The sequence below is a fragment of the Silurus meridionalis genome, chromosome 3, assembly GCF_014805685.1.
Source record: "Silurus meridionalis isolate SWU-2019-XX chromosome 3, ASM1480568v1, whole genome shotgun sequence".
NCBI lineage: Eukaryota > Metazoa > Chordata > Actinopteri > Siluriformes > Siluridae > Silurus > Silurus meridionalis.
In genome coordinates, this window is record NC_060886.1 from 24,076,172 (window position 1) to 24,093,107 (window position 16,936).

Sequence of the window (16,936 nt, forward strand, 5' to 3'; positions counted from 1 at the left end):
GTTTTATTTATAAATGGTAGAAATGTAAACGTTTTCATGTAAACGCCTACAGCTTTTTGTACATTTGTCTAAAACCAGGCTGCACGTTTGAGGTCGATCAGTGGGCCGAATATCAAATCTTTCCTTTTAATCCTACATAGTGTTTATATAACGCTTATTTTTTTACCTCATATGTAGTGCATGAGTGTAGGGAGCATGGTAGTATTTGGCTAAAGCAGCTGTCGTCGTGCAAAGGGTACAGGTGTATTCACGTCAAGAGGAGGAGGGGGAGGGGGGAGAGGGGACGAGACACGGAAGTGACGTACACGCTCACGAGACTCAGAATCTGATTAAACCATCGGATTCCCGTAAAATCTAAAGCAGGACGGAGACAGGGGGAGCCGAGCCCAGTCTATGGGAGAGGAGCAGACAATTATCTGGTATGAGTGCATTTTTATTTTTTATTTGTAAACGTCATTACGCGTTTTTGACGCGTCTTGTGGCTCGCATTGCTTTTTTTGTGCGCCGGTTGTATGTTGGTCTTGAGCAGGTTTCTAACCTCAACCCCGGCAGCGCAGGGAGACAAGGAGCTGAGATGTTTTGAAGGTTCCTGCTCTCTCACCTCCTTTTTATATTATTAATATTATTTCCTTCTCACGGGTATTACGCTGTATGACGCGTTTAAAAATGTAAACAGAAAGTGAAGCTTTTGCATGTGTATGTAGTTGCACCACTAATATAAGAATTCCCACATCCGAGGTCCAGGTCCATATTCATGTAACACCACTAATAACAAGGGTTGGCTGATATGATGCGGAAATATCGCGATACTTGGAAACGCGATATTTATTGCACTTGGTCTTTTTTACCAAATATTAAATGAAAATTTTAAGCGTGTGTGTGTGTGTGTGTGTGTGTGTGTGTGTGTGTGTGTGTGTGTGTGTGTGTGTGTGTTATTTATTTATTTATTTATTTATTTATTTATTTATATATATATATATATATATAATATATATATAATAATTTCTCCCCAAGATTGAATTTGGGCATTCTTAATTAATTATTTTCAATAATAATAATTATTATTTCTGATTATTTTCATCATTTAATTTCTGAATCGTTGCTTCCTAAAAGCGGAATGACCTTCCAATCATGGCTCGATCTAAGAGTGATGTACATTAATCTCAGTTAAAAACCTGAGCAATGAAGGGGTTAAGGGCATTACTCAAAGGCCCAGTAGTGGCAGCATTATCATGGTGCTGGGATTTAAACCCATAATTTTTTTCCGAACAGAAGACCACTGAGCTACCACTTCCCATTGATGATACTTATAAAAAATAAAGGAATGAAAGTAAAGATTTACATGTGTATGTAGCTGCACCGCTGAATATTCCTTACATCCCAGTTTGACAAGTCCAAGTTTGATATTCATTTGATGCTATTAATAATAATGGTTGGCTGAAATATTGCAATACTTTGAGGTGTAATGTTTTTTGGACATGGTCTTTTTACAAAATAATAATGGAGGAGAACTGGATCAGTTGACACCAAAATGAACTTAAAAAGCCAATAAATGGGGTTTTAAAAGTCTGTACATATATCGATTTGCAGAAAGTTTAATCAATAAAGCTATATCCCTAATATAGTTTCTGTGCATTCATTCATACTGATAATACTAGTATTATTATTATTATTATTATTATTATTATTATTATTATTATTATCATTATTATTATTATTATTGGTCCCCTGGTGGTCTAGTGGTTAGGATGCGGTGCGCTCACCGCTGCGGCCCGGGTTTGATCTCCGGTCAGGGAACCGACCCCAGCCACTCTTAGTGCTGGTCCCACCCCGGATAAATGGGGAGGGTTGCATTAGGAAGGGCATCCAGCGTAAAAACGTGCCAAATCAAACATGCGGATGATCCACTGTGGCGACCCCTAATGGGAGAAGCCGAAAGAAAGAAGTATAATTATTATTATTATTATTAGTAGTAGTAGTAGTAGTAGTAGTAGTCTTCCATTTCTGTATGTTTGCTCCTTCACAGCTCCAGTGTCCAATCCTGGTTCGGGCTTGAGCTCTGGTTGAACTTGTACTTGACTTTCCCGGGTGTTTTCCAGCGTCTTTTGTTTCTAACTTCATGCTGGTTTGTCGATTGGATTGGTGATTGTAATTTGCCCGTGTGTGTGTGTGTGTGTGTGTGTGTGTGTGTGTGTGTGTGTGTGTGTGCTTGGTTTCCTGCATCTAATTCTGTCTGTATTCCTGTGTCACATTCCAATTAAGTATAGAAAGTAAAACCTTCATATGTATATGTAGCTGCACCACTGATCTAATAATCCCTGTAGTAGTGCTAGTGATGAGGGTTGGCTAAAATGATGGGAAATACGGCGATATTTGTGGTACTTGGTCGTTTTAACGAAACATTCCAGGAGGAGAAATGGAACAATTGACCTTTTAAAATAACCTTGAATCGCCAGTAAATGGAGTTTTTAAGAGTCTTTTAGTAGTCTCGCTCGCTGTGCACTTGACTCTCCTCTGAGTTCTTCAGTGTCCTCCAGCCTCCCAACAAGCAGCTGGTTTTTGGACATCGGATCGGCGATGCTAGCTTTTCTTAAGGTGCGTGAGGGTCCTGCATCTAATCCTTTCAGTATTCCTGTCTCATGCTTTAAATCTACCACAGATTGGCCCGGGTAAAGGTAACTTGATGATCACTGTGGTGTAAATTCAGATTGCACCCTTTTGTAAAGCTCAGTTCAAATATCCTCCACAGGAGACACATTCAAAGTTAAATATGTTCATTGTCTGATTGAGCAGCATGAATAGTGGTCATGAACCAACCCAATCCCCTGTTCCTCTATAAACTCTTTTCATTTTGAGTCTTCAGTAGCAGGGCTTTTACTTTACTCAGCTATTCTTTTATCCTTATTACGATCACATAGATTTCCTTTAGGAGCAGCTGCACAAAACTACATTTCACGACTCCTTGTTTATTGTGTTGTCTTGCTGATGTAGCCCGCCCTGTATTGTCGTCACCTGCGTAGTCAGCAGTTGCTTGCAGTCACTTTGTGCAGCCCCTCAGTCCCTGTATGCTTCAAACTGGAAGGTCTCAATAAATCTACTATATTCTCCTGATGACTTTGGGAGAAAGTGCATTGCATTTTAATAAGGCAGTTTATAACCCCCAGGAGCTCTGTAAAAGCCTTAACCGCTTCCATGTTACCAGAATGTTGCTTCCTGGAACTGATCATTTTATTTTTAGCTTGTTCAGTGAAGTTTCTTCCTAGTGTTTTCCTTTCAAACTGTTTATTTTAGCTTTGTGGTACTGTATAATTTGAAATGTTTTATTTTCCCTTTTTTCAGCAGTTTTTTCCATATGTGAAGTCTGGAAACAGTGCTAGTGTTTGTGATATGTTTACAAGAAGTGAAATTACAGTTATGTTAGGTTTGTTTGTTTGTTTGTTTGGGGGTGTTCAAGGTTAATGAAAAGGAGAATTCCAGTACAGTGAGTATTACAAGCAAGAGGAGTTCATGCCTGAGCAGAACCCACTGTAATGCTGATTATTGTATTATGTTAAAGATCTTTCCTGTCTTTTTTTTTTTTTTTTATGTATTTTGTCCTTAAATCATGTGTATGTGTATATATAATATTTATTTATATCTTTTTTTTATTTTTTATTTTTTTTTAAAAAGCCACATATTGAGTTTAACTTTAACCGTTAATCTTTAATTTAGTCATTTTAAAGCTTCTTTGGCTGCTTGTTGAGGAGTGTATGGGCGATTTCTCCTTTGAACAAATTCACTCATGCTGGTTTTTTTTTTTTTTTTGGTTTTTTATATAAAAAAAATTTAATAAAAAAATAATTTGAGTATGCAAGGTGAAGCAATTTGTTTACATCAACATTTGTATTGTTTTTAATGATTATTGCTGATGGCAAGTTGACCAACAGGCCTAAAGAAATCTATAGCATTGTTTTGGAAAGAAAAAAAAAGGACATTTTGTTCAGTTGTGGCGATATAACCATGCGGAATATATAATTAATTACATTTTGCATAACGATTAAATGATATGTGCATAAATTAAATATACAAACATTGGAAACAAGCATCTGAATGTAGTAAAGCCGCAGTAAATCAAGTTTGAAAACAGAAGTTACTGTTGTGGTAAAAAAAATGCTATAAGCGAACGAAACGGCGAGCTAACACTTTAAAAATAAATAAATAAAATATTCACTGGTGTACAAATGCATACTAATTCGCTGAAAAGCACACCAGTGACTTGAAAACGTGGTCGTTTACTGCCGCTGTTATTTGCTGCTTTTAGTTATTTATTTATTTTTTTTTATTATTATTATTTTTTAGATTGTTTTGCGAATGCGAGCCGCTCGCGAGTCCCGACAGAACAGATCCAGTGCGACTGTTTTGAAGTTACAGTTTACGCAATAGAGCTCCATTAAACTACATCATTTTCACATCATGAGGATTCTACAGTCTTGTTCACACCGTGCTGATCGTCATCCGTGACACCAGTGTGTTTTCTGTTCACGCAATCGTGCATCACTGTGGTACTTCCATAAAACAAGCGTTTGATATAAAATGTGTAGTCAGAACTTCAACTTTCACCAGTCTTTTAAAACATAAGTATCTGTACTTCTACTTGAGTGAAGGATGTGTCTACTTTTACCAACTCTAAACCAGTCTTTTTTTTTTTTTAAAAAAACACTGGGAAACTCCCAAAGTTTCTGTTTTCATTGTATGGTTTTGGTGTGGTCTAGGGAAAATAAAACAAAACACACTTCCCTTCTAAAAAAAAAAAATGCAGCCGATTTCCTGGGATCTGAAATCTTCTTCGAACTTGCATCTTTGCGTTTTAAAAAAAGGGACCATGGATCCCGGGATCCGGCGCGGTCCTTGGTTCTGAGGTGGGAAGTCGGTAGTTCGTCTGTCTGAGTGAGTGTCAGGAAATTATGCCATGTGATAAGTAAAGTTTGCTGACGGGGACAAGACCCTGCTGTCTTGTCTCGAGTACATGTCCGATTTGCTCGGACGAAACATATTGTGTATACACAAGGTTGTGTATTATGCCCCTTGTCACTACCACAGCATGTGCTCTGGGACAGGAAGTGTGTATATGTACTGTAAATGTTCTGTTTCTAGTGTGTCTAGAAAATGGAGGTTTTGTGGTTGTGTGTGCAGTATAGATCATGTAGGAAGGCCATTTCTTTTATGGATTAGGGGTTTTTAGAGGGAGTCAAGACAGAGGGTGAAAAGGGAGATAGGGTGAGAGATATTGTGAGAATGTGGGTGGCAAAAAAACAGACCGGCTGAAGAGACGGGGAGAGAGATGGTGGAAAAAATGGGTATAGGGTGGAAAAGGGGGTGTGAGTGAGAGAGGGTAAGGGAGACAGACAGAACCTTTTTTTTTTTAAAGTCATTAGCATATTTCTTATCATAAAATTTGAATTAAGAGAGAGAAAAATATCTAATTTCAGCGTTCACATGAATATGCACCCGATTATTATGTAATGCGTCTTTTATCGCGCATCACAGAGTCGTTTGTAAGTAGGACGTGAGGCAGGCTGTGCTGACCTGATGTCCAAGAGTGAGAGCAACACTGCAGACTGGAGTGCTTTTTATAAACAACTCCAAGCACGTGGTCAGATATATAGATTTTTTTTTTTTTTTTTATAACACATGGTAAATAAAATTCCAGCTGTTTACCTGGTAACAAAGGATCACTGTGATTGAGTTGTGTATCCGTGACCTCATAAAGCAGGGTTTGAAAGCAGTGTAGTCTCAGAGCAGCATCTCGACCTCATTTGCATATGCTGACACCAGGGGACCAGTCCACTAATCTCCCCCCAGAGACACCGTCCTGTCTGTCTCTCCTTCACTGTCTACTGCCTCCTTTATTTCTTTCTTTCTTTTTTTTTCTTCATTTTTGTTTCCTCGGTATGATTCTATCCTGTCGTGATGCACGAAACCTCTTTCAGTAACAGGAAGTGGTTATTTCTTCGCAAAGGAAGTTTGTTCGCAGGTGCAGTAGTGTCCTCCTCATTGTGTTTAATGTTCCCTATCAGGATGAAACCGAACACAGAATTGTATTCTGATGTTTCGGAAAACAAAACACATCCTGCAACTTGCTAAAAACAAAAAAAAGTGCTTACTGGAACCGCACGCACGCACACACGAACACACTACACCGGTATTGTACTTTTCGCCACAACTGATGTGCAATTACCAACCAAATATGTGCCCTTCCCTACTCCTGTCTGTTCCTGGGTGTCTCTCTTCCCCCTCCATTCTTCCTCATTCTCCATGGGCTACACCATTCATTTATTTATTTCCTCTCCTTTCCTCCCTACTGAGTGACATTTCAGTAATGATGCTACCTCTCTCTCCTCTCCCCGTGGTCATGGTTGTGTAGGGTTTCTTAGAGCCTCCTCTGAAAAAAATTAGCTAATACACTTTTCATCAATTCTCACCATGGGCCTGGACTCTTGGAAATCTTTCCACCGGATACATTTTTCATGAATACAAACTACTTGGACAAAAGTGCTCGTGGAGACTCGATCATAGGATTTGTGTAATTTCTCTCATTTCATCTTTAGTCCCTGTAGCTGTTACAAAGTTAATAGAAAGGTATTGTGTTTTATTAAATAAATTGTTTAGAATTAGGATTATTCACTTGCGAATGAAACTTGCAGCATAATCTTGTACTAGGGACACCTACAGGTGAACAGTGTGTAGTATTATTTCAAGCCTGTTGTGTGATCTAGTTGGCTGTGTGAATACTGGAAGCATGAGGAGATGCCCACGGATTAGGAAGTTACTAATATCTTATCTGAAAGTGTCCTCTAAATGTTCCTGAATCTTTGATCGGAAGGTGCACATGGTATGTTTGTATAGTTGTTTGTTCTTTTATAAGCACTGTGTGTGAAGATATCTGCTTAATAAGCGTAGATAAGCATAGACGGAAACTCGCTGCCATTATGCATCTAAATGTTTTGTTGTCCCCCCATCAGCTATTTGGGACATAATGCATGCTATTCCCGTCTAAACATTTGTAGTTGTTCCTGCCTACAACAACGGCCATAATCATCAACTTAAGTCAAGTCAAGAAGATTTCGTCGTCATTTCAACCATATACATAGCTGATGCAGTACACAGTGAACCGAGCCATTTCTCCAGAACCCTGGTTCTACATTAAACAACATGGAGCTACATAACAGAACACAGAGCTAAGGATTACAGGAACTTGTCCTAACCACATAAAGTGCAACCTGGTGCAGACAATGCAAGACAATGTAGGACAGATGCACAAAACACACATTACTTTGTGAAAGGGATCAGGGTAGGGTTTTCTGTATGTTCATTTAAAGAAGTAGTTTGTCTCGTCACAGTTGGAAACTCCTCAGCATTGGTTATTGTTAGTTTGCTTAGATTTGAGCAGTAGGTCGGCCCGGAAAAGAAATCCTGCATGCAGTCTTCATTTCACTGTACGTCCTCTTATTTAAAAAATAAAAAATAAAAAAAAATAAAGCTTGAATTGTCAGTTCAATATTTAATAAATGTGACTCGAGAGTATTATCGCATAAGATGTAAGAGCCAATCATGTTCCAGTATGTAAATCTGCCTTCTGGTATTCTCCTTGAGTAGATGTTTAGGTTTCAGATTTTTCTCGATTTTTCAGTTATGCCAAAATATATAAAAACCTCTTCCCTTTTTATTTATTTCTTTTTATTTTTTTGTTGTTGTTTAATTGTGAAATGATACAGCCTACTGAAAAAAACACATTGGTGTTAATGTGATAGCACGGAAACCTGGAAGGATTGTACGTGAGAGATTAGTGTGTATGTTTGTGTATTTTGTACATGTTCGCACCGTATGGAGTTCTGTATGTTGGCGTGGTGGTGATTGTAGAGTGTGTGTGTGTGTGTGTGTGTGTGTGTGTGTGTGTGTGTGTGTGTGTGTGTGTGTGTTCTCCTGTGCTGATGATGCTGTAGCGTTCGTCACAGGTTAGTGTGCTGCTATAATTACTCTTGCCTGCAGCCCCTCATAGGGAGTGTGTGTATACATACACACACGCACACACACACACACACACACACACACCTCTTTTAACATTCTTTTTCCCCCATCTCCATCACTGCCTCATCGACCACATCCTGAAATCTTATCCTGTTTTTAAAGGCAGGATCAAATCTCCCTTATAGAGCAATAAAGCTTCTAATGCTACATACATTGACTGGCTTGTTAACACAGAGGTTGGACTTGAGAGGCCATCTGGAGTTATACATACACTCTTCTGAGGACTGTTTATAACCTGGTTACATAACATCACAGGGCATTCTGTGAGCACTGTGTCTGACTCATGCATGTCTTAAGAGGGTGTGTTACCCATGTTCGAGTGTGGGATTGATACATGTTTGATAGCATTTGTTCTTGATAGCAAGTCAGATTGTCGATACCGAGCGAATTCTGAGCGCAGCGGCGTGGTTTAAATGTATATTTATCCAGCTTTGATGGTCACCTGATCCTTGACTTATTTGTGTCCTTGTAAGACAGGATCACAGTCTGATTTCAGAGGTCTTTTAAGATGATCACATGGATAACAGTGGCATACTGTGCTTATGTGTCTGTGACGATCCTCTTACGATAGGCCTATGATTTGTTTGTTTTTTCATTTGAGGTAGTGAGAATACTGTCTTCACTTTAATGACTTGCGTTCCCAGTGTCCACTTTCGTATTCGTAGCTGTATTTGTATACGATTCAGTACCGAGTTTCACTTCGTCCTGTGCCATCCGTCCTTCTGTTGGTGGATTTTAGACCAATGTAGTAGTAAAGGCATTAAAATGGCCCCCAGCATCGCATTAGTCTTTGTTTACAGTGCCTCGCAGCAGCATCGTGACCAGAGACCGTATATTTACAATGAGAGACTTCAGGATTTCTAGTGACTAGAGGTGGGAGCTTTCGGTGACACGACAACAGCGTTAAGAAAAGTAAAAATGTATGCAAATGCAGAAGGAAGCTTGCCAAAGATTGGCTGTTACCTTTGTGCCACCCACTGATAAGTTACTATAGCAGCCAGTATTAGGAGGCCTACTAAAGGACCTTGTTACAGCGACTGGTGACTTGCAGCAGGAAAAAAAAAAAAGTGCAGTTCTCTCAAAGAATTATATACGTTCGCAGACATTCGGGTTCATTACAACATACATTGAGCACCATCAAATTCAGTGTCTCAGTATGGAAAATATGTTCAATCCCGGTTGAGTAGCAATCCAGTGCTTTAAGCTAGAACTGGCCCTGATATCAGTACCTCTGAGAGAATCAGCAGAGTGGTATAAGAATAAAACCATGTTTATCAAAACCAGTGTTCAGGGTTTGTGTTTTGTTTTTGTTTTTTTTGTTTTTTAGCTCACTTGGTGTGTTTTCTCTTTTATTTGTATTTATTAGTTTTCTTCTCAATGTTGTGTTTAATTCATCTTGTACTTAAATCTCAAATCAGATTGTTGTTGATGCATGTTTATATAGGTCATACAGTGCTATCATTTTACTGCAGAAGTGATTATATAATTATCATTATTACCTAACCTTGTGCACTAGTAGTGAAAACCTCCCTATTCTGGTTTCATGCAAGAGACTTGGGACCTGTCGTGTGTGTGTGTGTGTGTGTGTGTGTGTGTGTGTGTGTGTGTGTGTGTGTGTGTGTGTGTGTGTGTGTGTGTGTGTTTCAAGCAAGGGACATAGGAGCTGTCGGTACGCATGTTCCTATCTCGCTGAAATAATAATGAGTGAGCGTAACAGAGCTGGCACATGGCTGTCTCTCTTTCACCCAGTGACTGTAGCGTGAAGTGAAAGAGACTGCTTTTAAACCATTCCTGCTTCAGGCCACCTTTTCCTCCAAAATAAAAACCAACTCGCAGTGGATTCCAGTGGCGTCGGGGACCGAGGTTACCTTTTGAAGAAGGTGGATTAGAGACGCAGCTCGTGGTTTCGAGGACACGGCCCGGAGCGTCAAATGTGCAGCAAACAGAAACCAGCTGGAAAGTCCCAGTCGCATTGAAGCGTTACATAAGCAGCTGTAAGTCAGGTCGAACATAATGTGGGACAAAATGAAAAGACTTAAAACGTCAGTGTTCTTGCTGGTGCTTTCTAAACGAAACTTCTTTGGATTCCTAGCCATGTTGCGTATCAGGATTCTCTTGCCTGCAGGCCTCCACACCACTGACAAGCTCATGAATACTTTTTAGTCAATATTCCTTTTTCAGGCCTGACTCTTGTTCCTTTATTTTTAATAACAATAATAATGTGTGTACCTAGGGTTTAAAGCCCTCATAGATCTCTCTGTGTGTGTGTGTGTGTGTGTGTGTGTGTGTGTGTGTGTGTGTGTGTGTGTGTGTGTGTTGAAGTGTTTTAGAAATAGGAGGATTCATTGTAGGAGCACCATCATGCTGGAGCAGGTTTAGGTCTTTTAGTTCAAGAAAAATAAAATAAAAATGATTGCCATCACATCCAAATTGTCTGCCTCCAACTTTGGGGATGGACCACAGCTGGATGTCTCAATAAAGCTTAAAAAAAAGTAAAGAATTCGATTTAGACAAAACTTGTTTTCACACAAAATCACTTGCTGCAAATATTATCATAGCATAATCTTTATTTCTTAATTTTATCTAGGACCAAATTGGATAAGATTATAGCTGAGCCCTTTTTTATTTATTTATTGCCCTCATATTTAACTAATTATGGGTATCAAATTGGTGGCATACTGTTTGTTTGTTTTTATTTATTTTCCAAATAAAATGATCGTCTGACATTGCGTTGCTTCTTTTTGTTGTTGTTTTTTTTTTTTGCTTGTCATTCTTTGTTCCTTCCTCCTCCATGCAGAACGAATATAGCAGCTGGCATTCTAACTAACACACTTAACAGACTTCCTGGTTATTAAAATTCCTGATTCAATAGTGCCTAGCTTTGTACTTTTCATAGCATTTCATTAAAATAATTAAGCAATTACTTGAATGATTGATTCCTTTTCTTTCACCTGAATCTGACAGGAAACTCGCACCGCACCTCCTAATATCTGTAAACTCTTTTGAATTGTAAGTCGGTTCTACGGTAATAAATGCAACTTTGGCGTAGAAAACGAGTAAAAGCCGATCCGCTTTCATTTACAGTTCAGCATTAATCACAAAGGCAGCAGCAGTCATGTGTGAAATGACTTATTTTAATGTAATGGCTTATTCTTTGCTCATGTGAAGGGAATGGGGAGCACACAGCTGCCCCTTAGGGTGTGGCTCAGGAGCCACAGATTAGACATGGTGCTTCATTCATTTTAAGCAGAATCCCCCCTTTTTTTTTCTTACTCACACCCACTGTACCCCAGAGGTTTGTGTCAGACATGAACAGCTGTTCAGTACCCAAGCCTGCACTAGAACACTTTAAACTAGACTTCCCTCATATCTGCTGCGTTCATCTGTTTGTCTTTCTGCCTTCTAGGTTAAAGGTTCAGTAAATATTTTGGTTTTATTGGACTTGTGAAACAACACTGCTGGCAATTTCCTGCACACTTCTGACACACTTTATTATTATTTTGATAAAAAGCAGCTGACTTGTATTCAATCAATAAAATTGTCAAATGTTGCATTCGATTGTTTCTTTTTTTTTGCATTTTCAGTACTTTTTGTATCTGGTTTTATTGAAAACAACAAAGTTTTTTTTTTTTTTTCTTTTCCTTTGCCTCACTCTCTACACCTCTGTTTTGAACTAGGGACACGATGAGACAAAATAATTTATGAATGTGTTATTCCACTTAGAACGCAACCCCCTCGAGTTCTGGGTGACCACTGTAAAGAAAATACAAAAAGCATATGCAGCCAGTCATGTTAATGGAAGAATGATAAAGCGTGAAGTGTTGCAAAGGACCGACACTGGAGCCAACTTCCATTAATTATTTTTCCAGAATGCTTATTTCCTTAAACAGAATTTCATTTCATTGATATTTATTATGGTTTTCTTTAGCAATAGGAACTCAACAGGAAGTCAGTAATGCAGTGTTTTAATCTGTCAAAGTTTTTCTCTTTCTATCTGCCTTTTTCTCATGTCTTTGTACAGTACAACGTTCCTTTCAATGGAGAGTCAACAGGGTGGGTGAAAAGTAACTAGGCATTAAAAAAATGGTAAAGTCCATATTTCGAATGTAAACGTATTGAAACAAACCTGGTGGATATTACGCAGATAAATTAAAGCAAATCTTAACATTTCCAACGCACTGTTGGCGTTAACCTGTACACCTCCTCCTTTGGAATGAGGTCTGGACTTCTTGGGGGCCGTTAATGCGGTCTGTGTGGTCCAGCCAACATCCTGGAAAATGCTGGTCTAACCAAGTATGCACAGCAAGAGCAAAATGGAGAGGTGCACCATCCTTCCTACAAATAAGGTTGCCACCTTCTATAGCCATTTAATATTGCCTAGTTACTTTTCACCCACCCTGTATATAGAGACCTGGGCTTTCCCTGCTTAATGGCTCTATACTATAATACTCATTGCTGTTCCAAGACACACACACACATCTATCTCACTCTGTACAAGCAACACACACAACACAAGTTGTGACCTGTTTTGTTTTTTTTTTGCTTGTTTGCAGGTGAAGCGGAAAGCGCAGAGAGGTCAGAAGAAGGGCGTCGAATCTGAGCGTTTCTTCTGATGTAGATGTAGGATATGCTCTCCAGCCTCAGCACAGGTAAATGTCTTTACTGCTCCGCTGCTGTTCTGTAGCAGGCAGTCACAGTGAAAAGAGCAGCAGTCACGTTGCACAAATCTCTTTACCCACACTCCAAAATCTAGTGAAAATCCTCCCAGAAGTGTGATGGTTGTTATAACAGCAAATGTGGACGAGGTTTGTTCGAAACGCACATCAATCTTCTGGTCATATGTCCACAATCTTGTGTCTACATATTTATTTAAGAGCATGAATACAAACTGAGGGTCAGGAATTTAGTAGACATATCCTCCAAGTTCTAGTTTTGCATCACAGCACAGTGACCGGGATCCTGGGGAAATACTGGATGCAAAAACCTGCGTACAGTCTACCTTTTTTTTTTTTTTTTGTGCCTGAATGCATATGGTGTCATGATGTGACTTATAATTTTAATTATACATTATTTCTACTTAAAGAAAATTATTTTTGCAATTTTTCCCTTTGTTTTTCTCTGTGTTTAATGATTGAAGTGTCAAGCATTGGAGGTTTGAATTTTCACAAGAAATTCAATTTGTGACTAATATTCATATTCGATTTTCCCTAGTGGTCTAGTGGTTGGGATGCGGTGCTCTCACCGCTGCGGCCCGGGTTCGATCCCCGGTCAGGGAACCCACCCCAGCCACTCTTAGTGCCGGTCCCAAGCCCGGATAAATGGGGAGGGTTGCGTTAGGAAGGGCATCCAGTGTAAAAACATGTGCCAAATCAAACATGCAGATGATCCGCTATGGCGACCCCTAACGTGAGGACCCGAAAGAAAGTTTATTCATATTCAATTTTTTTAGTTGCTTTAATTACTGTACTTTGGTATTTAACAGCGGTCAGGATTAAATTAGTACTTTTCTGAATCCATGCAATGTGGCAATAAAGCTTGAAGTCTATATATCAGACTTGCACGCAAACATGAAGCACGTGCGAACGTCCTGATGTCTGTCTAGTCTTTTTTTTTTTTTTTTTTTTTTTATGAATGAAATAATAATTTAGGAACATATTAATTCATGGAGGAAAAAATAAGGATTCTTTCTTCACATTTCAAGTACAAACTTTATTTGAGGCTGATCTACAGTATTCTTACTTTTATCTGTTTGCTCCTGCTTTCGAAACCTTCGCCTGTAATCTTTGTTTGGCCCGTGTTGGCCAGATGCCGATGTGGCGGGATTCAGATGCAGTAGTTACATTGAGTTAAGTTCAAATACAAATACCATACAAAGACTTTATACTAAAAAGTTTTATTTCTCAGATTGTGTCCGCTGTGCTTGACCGTAAGCACAACGCCTGAGCTGCCTCTCCTGGACCTACCAGTTCTGCAGCAGTCCACTTTAGAGAATGTTGTGGCACTTTGTGTGGGTTGGCTGATTCAGAAAATTATTGTATCCAATAAACACACGTGCACAGTATGAACAAAAGTATTGGAACGCTTGACCTTTTTCAGCCGTATGTGAAAGACCTTGAGCAGCTTTCTATAGAGCCCTGACCTCAACCTCATTGAACACCTTTAGGATGAATTGAAAAGCTGGCTGCACCCCAGGCCTCCTCATCCTACATCAGTTCCTGACTACTAATGCCCTTGTAGCTAAATGAGCACAAATCTACCAAAGCACATTAAAGAACAACTTTCCAAAAGAGTGGAGGTTGTTGTAATGGGGACTAAATGTGGAATAAAAAAAATTAAATAATATGCCAATATTAGTCAGGTGTCCAGTCATTTGTTTCTATAGTGTAGTGTAGATGACTATAGCACAGATATGTAACCATGGCTTAAAAAAAAAATGAAACATTATAAAAACAAATTATAATACATTGAGTCACTTTTCTGCTATAAAAATTATACTTTTTTTTTGGATGACAGAAATGAAATTGTCAGTCATCAGCTAGAAATTAAATTAGTATAAATTGCCTACAGTAATTTCCGGACTATTAAGCGCACCCAAATATAAGCCGCACCCACTGAATTTGACAAAGATTTTTATTTTGAACATAAATAAGCCACACCTGTCTATAAGCCGCTACAGTGTCTACATTGAAACTAATGAACTTTATACAGGCTTTAATGAAAGACAGTGTCTGTTACATGGCTTGTATCTAAACAGTAGCCTACCAAGAAAGTCATTGTTCACTGTCTTCCTCCTTCCTTTCACAACAATTTCTCTCTGGAGTTTATCTTTTGGTATCATCGTGACAAAAACAATCACCATCGGCCGTGCAGCTGAGAACACAGGTGAAATGTGTCTGGTGTTTTTTTTTTTTTTTTTCTTACCCGGTTGATGATTCGCTTTTCCTGTAGACAGTCCGAGTGAGCGGCAGGTCAAAAGTCTGAGGAACCTCATCCATATTTATGATGTGGTGCGGCCCGATTCAGTGGGAACGCATCTGATTTAATATAAAGAGTTTCATTGGTTCACCTGAACCCGTTCGGCAATTTCATTGGTCTAATGTTTTGGGGCTCAGTTTTTTGGCTTGAAGTTTGTGAAACCGGGAAAAACCCAGGGAAAAATCCATGAATTAGCTGCTTCATTGTTTAAGCCATGGGGTTCAAAGCATGGGAAAAAAGTAGCGGCTTATAGTCCGGAAAATACGGTATTTAGTTTTGCGTAAACCCAACGGTTTTTTATTTTTATTCTCATCTCCGAAACAGCACTTAAGTGTCAATGTAGCTGTTATACAATGTAGTCCAAAATCCAGTCAAGAGCCATTTAAAAAAAATACACATACATATATATATTTTTTTATTATAAATGTATTAATTTTATATATATATATATATATATATATATATATATATATATATATATATATATATATATATATATAAAATAAAAATACAAATGTTTTTTTTTCGACCATTTCTGCCTTTAACATATTCTAACACCTCTAATTCAAATATTTTTTTTATTCAAGTTTTTTTATTTTATTTGTATTTAGTGTATGTTTAATTTAAATGTGGTAACAGATTGTCAGCATGCTGGTACCTTTCAAGTAGAATAAAACTTTTAGTGCAATTATCCCCCTTAGCATTGCATCTACATGCTTTTTTTCATAATACAGGAATTTTAACATAAATAAATAAAAAATTTCATATATACAGTATTTCACACACACATTAGTCGGCACGTTAAAAATTATTAGGATGTACATCTGAACAAATAAGTACACAATATGGACAAGTTTCATATGTGCCTTCTGAACATCCCATTCCACATTTAGTCTTCTTTTTTTCTGTTATAATAACCTCCACTCTGCTGAAGATTTTCACTAGATTTTTTGCACTGTGCTTGTGGAGATTTGAGCAAGAATGTTAGTAAATTCAGGTACCGATATAGGATGAGGAGGCCTGGGGTGCAGTCAGCGTTCATTCATCCCACAGCTGTTCAATAAGGTTAGGATCAGAGCTCTATAGCAGACCACTCACGATCTTTCACGCCAACCCATGTAAAGCACATCTTCATGGAGCTGGCTTTGTGCACAGAGGCATTGTCAAGCTGGAACAGGTTTGAGTCTCCTAGTTCCCAAAACTGTTGAAGTGAAGGGACAATTTAATGCTACCAATTCCAAAGGCACCCTATACAATTGAGTGTCTCCAACTGTGTGGTAGCAGTTTAGGGAAGAACTAAATATTGCTGTAAAAATCTGAATTTTGTCCATATAGTACATAGAGGGGTAACGCAACGGTGTCCTTTGAGTGCTGCACTCCTATATCATTAATCAGTCAAATATTAAACAAGAATACAGCTAATTTAAAGATTACAAGGAACTCAGAATGTAAAATACATCCACAGCATATTCAGATGATGGTACTAGTGGTAGTTAAAATGAAATAAATGCTGTAAATAACCGTTTGAAATCGTATAAAGCCATAGCTGTTGTGAAATAAAACCAAACAAATACTGGTGGGGTTCGGATGGAAGAAAGTGACAAGCCCCATGTCGAATCATCTAAAATTAGAAATGAAAATACAAATAATTCATCCAAAATTAAAGGCTGGTGAAGGAAAACTGGGAGAGAAAGGAGCAGCAAATGTTCTATTGTGTTTTTTTTTTTTTTGTTTGTTTTTTCTTTTAAACGAGAAGCACAGTCTTTTCATGTTAACTGTGTGTAAAATGTATTCGATTCGATTTTCCAAAAAGTAGCAAAAACAAGGTTTGTGTAAACGTACAACAGTGGTGGCGTTTTTAAACAACTGAGCTTATTCATTGTAGGAAATGTTA

At 38.4% G+C, this 16,936-nt stretch overlaps 1 protein-coding gene across 1 annotated transcript in view; it reads left to right on the forward strand.

Moving 5' to 3' along the window:
• The first annotated feature begins 290 nt into the window (after positions 1-290).
• Positions 291-16,936, forward strand: part of si:ch211-45c16.2 (mitogen-activated protein kinase kinase kinase 13) — a 43,012-nt gene continuing 26,366 nt past the window's right edge. Inside the window, 2 exon segments of the mRNA XM_046845208.1 lie at positions 291-419; positions 12,621-12,716. The gene's annotated coding sequence lies outside the window, so the exon portion shown is untranslated.